The sequence below is a fragment of the Callithrix jacchus genome, chromosome 9, assembly GCF_049354715.1.
Source record: "Callithrix jacchus isolate 240 chromosome 9, calJac240_pri, whole genome shotgun sequence".
NCBI classification, from domain to species: Eukaryota; Metazoa; Chordata; class Mammalia; order Primates; family Cebidae; genus Callithrix; species Callithrix jacchus.
This window is the reverse complement of record NC_133510.1, coordinates 12,153,648-12,162,407: the sequence shown is the minus strand read 5'-3', so window position 1 is coordinate 12,162,407 and position 8,760 is coordinate 12,153,648.

The window sequence follows — 8,760 nt, the reverse complement described above, 5'->3', positions numbered from 1 at the left end:
TGTTACATTTTATAGCTGATATGAGCATCTGGAAGTGTCAAGTTTAGAATTTTTTGTGTGCATTAAAATGAGGTTTGAAAATGGTATAAAATCCCTAATGAGATATCAGAGGCAAGAGAGATGAAAATCACAAACGGACACTGAAATGGACTCTGCTGATTGTGCAGATGCTGGGTTGATCTGCAATTAAGAAACGGTTTGATTCACTGTCAGTAAGAATTATTCGACATGTGTCTAGAATTCTGTTATCAGCCTTCTGCATTGTTAATAAAGAAAGATTCCACTGAGTCTGTGGCAGCAAAATCCCCCGACTCCTACCTGCCAGGAGGCACTGTGTCAGGTCTAATACACTAACAACAGATATGGAGTGCAAAAACATTCCCAGAGGATTTGGTTAAAGGCTTGATCAATTCACACTCAGAAGTTCCTAAGAATAGCTATAAAGAATCACCTAAGACTGGGTAATTCATAAAGAAAAAAGTTGTAATTGGCTCACAGTTCCACAGGCTGTACAGGAATCATGAGAGAGGCCTCAGGGAACGATTCCTAGGAACTTCTGAGTGTGAATTGAGGGAGGACACCATGTCAGGGAGTGTTTTGCATAGGAGATACCAAGTGGAAGAGCGAGAATTTAAAGTCACACAATCAACCTCATTTTAAAAGACCCTTCAGCCACCACTAATGTAACCTCTCCAGATTCCTCCATCTACAATCTGCAGTCCCACAGTACATTTAGAGCAGTGCTGGAAGATGCCATTATTTGTAGCCATAAGAATCCAATTAGTTAGAAATGTGCTTTTGTATAGTTGTAGATATGTTGTGTTGCCTCCGGTGCCTCTGTTTTGTTCCATTGGTCTATATCTCTGTTTTGGTACCAGTACCATGCTGTTTTGATTACTGTAGCCTTGTAGTATAGTTTGAAATCTGGTAGTGTGATGCCCCCCGCTGTGTTCTTTTTGCTTAGAATTGACTTGGCTATGCGGGCTCTCTTTTGGTTCCATATGAAGTTCATGGTGGTTTTTTCCAGTTCTGTGAAGAAAGTCAATGGTAGCTTGATGGGGATAGTGTTGATTCTGTAAATTACTTTGGGCAGTATAGCCATTTTCACGATATTAATTCTTCCTAACCATGAACATGGAATGTTTCTCCATCTGTTTGTGTCCTCTCTGATTTCGTTGAGCAGTGGTTTGTAGTTCTCCTTGAAGAGGTCCCTTACGTTCCTTGTGAGTTGTATTCCAAGGTATTTTATTCTTTTTGTAGCAATTGTGAATGGCAGTTCGTTCTTGATTTGGCTTTCTTTAAGTCTGTTATTGGTGTAGACGAATGCTTGTGATTTTTGCACATTGATTTTATATCCTGGTGGGGAGGGATAACCTGGGGAGAAATGCCAAATGTGGGTGAAGGGGAGAAGGAAAGAAAAGCACACTGCCATGTGTGTTCCTACTCAACTGTCTTACATGCTCTGCTCATGTACCCCAAAACCTAAAATCCAATAAAAAATTTAAAAAAAAAAAAAAAAAAGAACTGTGCTTTTGTAAATGAGGGCCAAGTCTTCTTCTCAAATAAATCTCAAACATGCCTGAAAGTCTTGAAGTTTGCTTTGAGAAGCACAGGACAGTGAAATCTGATGATTCCATGAGTAAGTGGAAGACAGCAAAATGAATAAAGTTGATGGCTTGAGTGAAGGAGTGGAAAGAAAGACGGCTACTGCTAGTTCATGAGGCTTTTACATACCTGTTTTCTGTTCAGCCTAAGCAGGGTCTTTCCGGGGCTTGTGCAGATGCAGGACCCAAAGTTCAAACTTCATTTGCTTCATAGATCATTGAAATTTGACCAAATGCAATATGTCAATCTTGTTTGGATGCTTATTTAAGTAAGCTTTTAAAACTATAAAAACTCATGTTTTAAACAATCAGGAAAACATGAGTATAGACTAGGTTTAGTTAAAAAATAAAGTTAATGTAAGTTAAATTCAAACTCTTTATGTATCTTATAAAGTTGAGTCTGTCCATGTCTATTAACTAAAGGGCACAACATATTCTTTTTTTTTGTTTAATTGTATTTTGGGCTCTGGTATGCATGTGCACATCCAGCATCCTGCAGGATTGTTGCATAGGTACATCCATGCCATGGTGGTTTGCTGTCTCCATGCCCCTGCCCAACCCCCCTGCCCCCATGGCCTACATCAGGCATTTCTCCCAGTGTTATCCCTCCTCATCCTCCCTGCCCTCCTCCCCCGCTTTCCTTCCCCTCCTCTTCCCTCCCTCCCATCCCTCTACCTAGCCCAGTGAGTGTTGTTCCTTTCCCTGTGCCCAAGTGTTCTCATTGTTCATCACCCGCCTATGAGTGAAAACATGCAGTGTTTGGTTTTCGGTTCTTGTGTCAGTTTGCTGAGTGATAGTTTCTAGATTCATCCATGTCTCTACAAAGGACACAAATTCATCGTTTTTTATGGCTCCATCGTATTCCATAGCATATATGTGCCATATTTCTTTTTCCAGTCTATCATCGATAGGCATTTGGGTTGGTTCCAGCTCTTTGCTATTGTAAACAGCGTCACAAGGAACATACATGTGCATGTGTCTTTATAATAGAGTGATTTATAATCCTTTGGGTATATACCCAGTAATGGGATTGCTGGGTCAAATGGAATTTCTATTTCTAGATCCTCGAGAAATTGCCACACTGTCTTCCATAATGGTTGAACTAATTTACACTCCCACCAACAGTGTAAAAGTGTTCCTATTTCTCCACATCTTCTCCAGCATCTGTTGTCTCCAGATTTTTTAATGATCACCATTCTAACTGGCGTGATATGGTATCTCAATGTGGTTTTGATTTGCATTTCTCTAATGACCAGTGATGATGAGCATTTTTTCATATATCATTTTTTCATATATGTTGGTCACATATATGTCTTCTTTTGAAAAGTGTCTGTCCATAATCCTTCACCCACTTTTGAATGGGTTTGTTGGTTTTTTTTCTTGTAAATCTGTTTTAGTTCTTTGTAGATTCTGGATATTAGACCTTTGTCAGATGGGTAGATTGCAAGAAATTTTTCCCATTCTGTTGGTTGCTGGTTCACTCTAATGATTGTTTCTTTTGCTGTGAAGAAGCTCTGGAGTTTAATTAGATCCTATTTGTCTATTTTGATTTTTGTTGCCATTGCTTTCGGTGTTTTAGTCATGAAGTCCTTGCCTATGCCTATGTCCTGAATGGTGTTGCCTAGATTTTCTTCAAGGGTTTTTATGGTGTTAGGTCTTATGTTTAAACCTTTAATCCATCTGGAGTTAATTTCTGTATAAGGTGTAAGGAAGGGGTCCAGTTTCCTGTCTAGCTTCCTGCATGTGGCTAGACAGTCTTCCCAACACCATTTATTAAACAGGGAATTCTCTCCCCATTGCTTGTTTCTGTTCAGTTTGTCAAAGATCAGATGGTTGTAGATGTGTGGCGTTTTTTCTGAGGCCTCTCTTCCATTCCATTGGTCTATATCTCTGTTTTGATACCAGTACCATGCTGTTTTGATTACTGTAGCCTTGTAGTACCTAATAGACATTTACCAAACACTCCACCCCAATACACATTCTTCTCAGCACCACATCACACTTACTCTAAGATTGACTACATAATTGGAAGTAAAACACTCCTCAGCAAATGCAAAAGAACGGAAAACATAACAAACAGTGTCTCAGACCACAGCGCAATCAAATTAGAACTCAGGATTAAAAAAAGCACTCAAAACTGTACAATCACATGGAAACTGAACAACTTGCTCCTGAATGCTGAATGGATAAACAATGAAATGAAGACAGAAATAAAGAAAGATGTTGTTCGAAACCTACGAGAATGAAGACACAATGTACCAGAATCTCTGGGACACATTTAAAGCAGTGTCTAGAGGGAAATTTATAGCAATAAATGCCCACATGAGAAACAAGGAAAGATTTAAAATCAACACCCTATTGTCAAAAAATTGAACAAGCTAGAAGATCAAGATCAAAAAAACTCAAAAGCAAGCAGAAGACAGGAAATAACTAAGATCAGAGCAGAGCTGAAGGAGATAGAGACACAAAAACCCCTCAAAAAATCAATAAATCCAGGAGGTTTTTTTTTTTTTTTAAAACTGCATCTCATTCTGTCACCCAGGCTAGAGTACTGTGGTGTGATCTTGGCTCACTGAAACCTTCGCCTCCCGGGTTCAAGCGATTCTCTTGCCTCAGCCTCTGGAGTAGCTGGGATTACAAATGCAAACGACTATGCCAAGATAATTTTTCTATTTTCAGTAGAGACGGGGTTTCACCATGTTGGCCAGGCTGGTCTCGAACTCCTGACCTCAAGTGATCTGCCCACCGAGGCATCCAAAGTGCTGGCACTACAGGTGTATGCCACCATGCCCTGCCCAAAATATTTTCTTATCATATACAGACGTTTGTTTCGGTAGTTGTACGCTTGGTTAATTGGCTTGAAACTGTACTTTTGTTATATAAAACCATATTTGTTAGCCTATTGGAGTGTTAAAAAAGGGTGTCTGTCACTGAAAATTGTTTCTAGGGTTTAAAGAGAGGTTGAGTTTATTCAGTATCCTTGTGAAAAATAACCATCTGATTATGAACTCATGGTCATGTTCTCTTCAATACCTCCAGTAAGAAAATGCTGCAGATTCTTCTGTTAAAATTAGGAACACAGAATAGAAGTCTGCCTTGTAAAATGACTTGAATACACTTACAAAGAAAGAAAGTGAATACGTGGACCATTTGAAGAGGCTGTTTGCAAGTGTACTATTTGCTCTTTTATCCTAAGGGTATTGGAATGCACAGTGCATTGAACACATGTACTTATTCCTGCTCTTTTCCTATGTCCCTGTACAATTACAGTAAAGAAATATCCAAAGACAAGGAGGATAAAAGAGGAGATGACAGTAAACAACAAATGTAACAAAACTGTGGACCTGGGATGACAAATTGAAAACTATCAGCTTGTGAATCAGAAAAGCCAAAACCAGACGTGAAGAGAGGACAATGTTGCAATCAATTTGCACAGGAACACCTGGAAAGTTGCTGCTTTTGGAATAGTGCATTTTCCTCTCCAGAAACTTACATGTATTCAGATTATAGTGTATCATCTTCATCAAAGTTTGGTCTTTCTTCTTCAACTGGATCCTCTGCATTTCCTGTTATTTGATTTTATGTATTTTAAATTGTTCTGATGAATAAGTTATCCTGTTATTCTCTCTCTCTCTCTCTCTCTCTCTCTCTCTCTCTCTCTCTTCCCCCCACCCCCCATCTCTCTCTCTTTCCCTCGTCAGGGAATTTCCTAACTCTACTGATACCTATAAAGTATGTGGCTTTGGGAACGATACTTGTTTATAGTGAAAATTTAATTCCCTCATCAGATGAGTGAACATCATGCAAAAATAATTAAAGTGCTACTGTAAGTAAAAAAAACAAAAAGAGGCCTCTAAAATATCACCATACTAGGTACAAAGGAATGATGAATAAAGCTTTAGCTATGTAGCCATCCATGTATAGAAATGCAACATACGATACAGATAATAATTCAATCACTGAAGAAAACTTGGTTATTCTGTGTTGTTTGGGGACAGTGATGCATTCAATTATTTTGAAAAACAAACTACATCTCTGCCTCACAGCATGGGCTTCCTTGTAGCATGTGGCAGTTTCCTTAGAGAACCAGCTGAAATTGCAAGACATTTTTATGATCCAGACTGAATAGACACAAAGCGTCACTTCTGACATATTCTATTGGTCACAGCAGTAACAAAGTTCTACCCACGTTTAAGGGGGGAAATCACCTCTCACTGCCTCAAGAGATGATGTCAAGGTCTTATTGTAAGAGGATAAAATGAAAAATATGGCTGTGACCATCCTTGGAAAATACAATGTGTCACACATCCCAATTTCCAAGATGTTACATACTGAAAAATGTGCGCTTTGAAATCAACGAAATAAAGTAGTAATTTACCGTTCTTAAGCAGGAGGGGCAAAATCTTTTTTCTAAGATAAAACATAAATGTTTACCTGAACAAGTGAGTCATTCATTAATCACTTTAACAAAACCCCGCTTTTAAAACTACATGCATACGACAGTCTTTTTTTTTTTCCAAGACCGAGTTTTGCTCTATCTCCCAGGGTGTAGTGCAGTGGCACGATCCCAGCTCATTGCAACCTCCGTCTTCTGGGTTCAAGCAATTCTCCTACCTCAACCTCCCGAGTAACTGGGATTACAGGTGCCAGCCACCATGCCCAGCTATTTTCTTTTGTATTTTTAGTAGAGACGTGGTTTCACCATGTTGGCCAGGCTGGTCTCAAACTCTTGACCTTGTGATCCACTCACCTCAGCCTCCCAAAGTGCTGGGATTATAGGCGTAAGCCAATATGCCAGGCTGACATTTTTAAAGTTAAGAAAAATAGGTACTGACATGAGAGCAGTTTCTTATAAAAGCCTGTGGATTCGACTGTAAAAATGGCAATCCATTCTGACTCCCCTCTTCACTGCAGGGAGCTTTCCTATTTTGCTTATTAAACTTTTGCTTCAACCTCACCTTGTTGTGTCCACACTCCTCGATTTTCTTGGTCATGAGACCATGAGCTCAGATAACACCTTAGATAATGATATCAGTGACCCTGATCTGTTTTGGTAATACCAGCTCTGGGACCAGGACATGGGAGACGCTCTCAGGAAGAAAACTGAAATCTGTCCAAGTGGTGTACAGATTTATCCTTTCATAAACAAATCTCTGATCATTCTCTCTCTTAAATTTCTAAAATTTTACATTCATTATGATGAGAATCAACATTTGGTCCATTTGAAAGAATATGCACAAATTTTGCCAATGCTAATATGGTTCACCAGAAAAACCCATGTGGCATATATTAAGCAAGCACGTAGAAAATCTACATGGACAGGGTTTTTGTAATTACAGAAAAATGGGAATTAATTGTGTGAGTATCTTTATATGAAGGCAAGGAGGAAAACAGGTTACTGGAAGCCTATGTAAATGTACTTATGATTTAAAACAAACATATTTACTCAGGAAAACATATATTTCTCACCCCACCTGTTAAGGTCTTAGGAAAGTATAACCTTAATAATCTCCTAATGCCAGAAGTTATTTTTCTTCTCTGGACCTCATTCCCTCTTACATTGTATTGAAATGAATAAATGAATTGCAAGTAAATAGTGGGGGACAGTAAGCTCTGAGAGCTGACAGCCTCTATTCCACTTACTACCTTTATAAAAACCTTGGTATGTACCTAAGTCATGTCATCTATAAAACTAAGCTAATAATAACGATCATATCTCCCTAATAAAAATGGTTTTGATGATTAAGTGCAATATAGTAAAATTTAGAAAAATGTTTCTATTATAACCAGTTTGGCTAGGATAGGTGGAAAGAACAGAAATATACTAAAATAATTTTGAAATATACAATATATATTTATGGGGCATTGACATCAAGTTAAAAATATAGAATCCACCATAACAGTGTAATCAAAATTTTTAGAAAGTCAAATCAAGCTGAGTCTCAGAGACTATTATGCTTATTTGCTAAATGTACTATCAGAATGCTTCGCTGATACAACGAATACAGTAATTCCTCCAGTTCGCATAAACTGCCAGACAAGCGACTCAATGCAATTCACTCACTCTCTGAGAAGTTTATCCGCTCTGTCAATGTTCATCTTTCCTGGCAAACCATCCTTTAGTATTCTAAGCTAACTAGAGCAAGGTGAAGTTGAAGAATGCCCAGCCATGTCTCCAACCAATTCTACTTTCTGTCCCATTCAGAGGGCTTCCAGGTCTTCAAAAAAGAGGGAGGCATTAGGACGTGAAAGTGCTGAGTTAAATTTGGATCTTTTCCTAAGTCCAGAAGGAAAAATGGGATTTGAAGTGCCAGGTGATATGACATACTTTCTACTTTTAAATACTCACTCTGACTGTTGTGAGGGAAGTGATATGGGATGTGCTCGGGGAAGAATGTCACCAAGACCAGCTGGAGGCTGTTAAAGTCCTCCAGGAAGCAGCATCATGGGCTGAACAATCACCTTCCAATAAACAACATACAAGTGGTCATATTTGGGAAGTATTTTGAAGATAGAAGAAATTAGACCTGATAATGGGTAGTGCCTGAGGGAAGTGAGGATTTTTGAACGACTACTAGGTAAATGCCTGTCAGTGACCGAGAAAACGTTGGGATGTGTTATGAGAGAGTAATCCCAAAATTTCATTTGTTGAAGACTTACCCTTCAGGACCTCAAATTCGAACATCCATACAGAAGGCAAGTAGAGTCCTGAGGGCTGCCACTCACCTCTAGGTGCCCCAACCCTCGCAGCAGTCCTGCTTCTCCCTTCCACCCACCCTCACTCACAAACAGTGTCCCTTTCTTTTTTTTTTTTTTTTTTTCTTTTTAATTTTTTATTGGATTATAGGTTTTGGGGTACATGAGCAGAGCATGCAAGACAGTTGCGTAGGAACACACATGGCAGTGTGCTTTGCTTTTCTTCTCCCCTTCACCCACATTTGGCATTTCTCCCCAGGCTATCCCTCCCCACCTCCCCCTCCCACTGGTCCTCCCCTTTTCCCCCCAATAGACCCCAGTGTTTAGTACTCCCCTTTCTGTGTCCATGTGTTCTCATTTTTCATCACCCGCCTATGAGTGAGAATATGCGGTGTTTCATTTTCTGTTCTTGTGTCAGTTTGCTGAGGATGATGTTTTCCAGATTCATCCATGTCCCTAC